Source organism: Acyrthosiphon pisum, chromosome X, assembly GCF_005508785.2.
Source record: "Acyrthosiphon pisum isolate AL4f chromosome X, pea_aphid_22Mar2018_4r6ur, whole genome shotgun sequence".
In the NCBI taxonomy this organism is placed as follows: Eukaryota; Metazoa; Arthropoda; class Insecta; order Hemiptera; family Aphididae; genus Acyrthosiphon; species Acyrthosiphon pisum.
This window is the reverse complement of record NC_042493.1, coordinates 2,105,314-2,106,339: the sequence shown is the minus strand read 5'-3', so window position 1 is coordinate 2,106,339 and position 1,026 is coordinate 2,105,314.

The following is a 1,026-nucleotide window of genomic DNA, read 5'->3' as shown; positions in this document are numbered from 1 at the left end:
GTTATTATCTACATAGTGTTATCGGCAGTCATACGATACAGGTATATTACTTTTATTATTTACAATGAACAAACAAAAAGTTTTATTGGAAAATTTAATAACATCAAAAAAAAATATTAAACGAAAAATAATGGAAATGAAACGTGGTGTTATAGATTCTGAAAACTATTTCCGTGAGGCATTTAAACCAATAATTGAACCATTGAGTACACATGCAAAACAAAATGAAATATGTAACACACAGTCAACTGTACTAGAAAATAAATCAGAAACCTCATGCACTAGTGAAGATGATGATGATAACGAATTAAATTCACCATTTGAAAATTTTTTAAATAACCGTCCTAAATCAACACGTTATGATAAATCCTATGGTATGCATTATGATAAAAATAGTGATTCATATAAAATAGGAAAACATTCTGTAACTTTTAGTCACGGTAAATTACTGCTGCTTAATAAATATTATAAATTTACACCAGGTTTATGGTCTTTGTTTGATTGTTTGGTATAAGTGGACTGTATAAATGTTCTCTATAGGTTTTAACGAAATAAAATAACAACCGGTACTTAAGTTTTCCGTGATATGAATCGACGGACTACCATTAACAAATCAGTTACCTACGTAAATGGTATGGGGGCACAAAAATAGTGCTGGCCAGCAAGTGGAAATTATAATAAATATCTAACACAAAATTAATACTAAAATAATAAGATAAAACAAACATAGGAAAATATAAAATATGTATAAATAATTGTATATAAACCGTGATGGCGACTGCTGGTTTTGGACGCTGAACGGGGTTGTTGAACAAGACAGTGAAGTGTTCCACGGGGTGACGGTGTCGGTAACGCACTACACAAAATTCTGGTACTCGGTGCCACGGTCAAAAAATGGATCTACTATTAGTCAGTATTCGGTACATTCGGTATTCGATCGCGGTAGTATTTTGATCGCGGACTTGGTCGCGTCCGTTGTTCGCGGCACACACTACGCGGTACAGAAAAGTTGCGAGAGAGAGTATG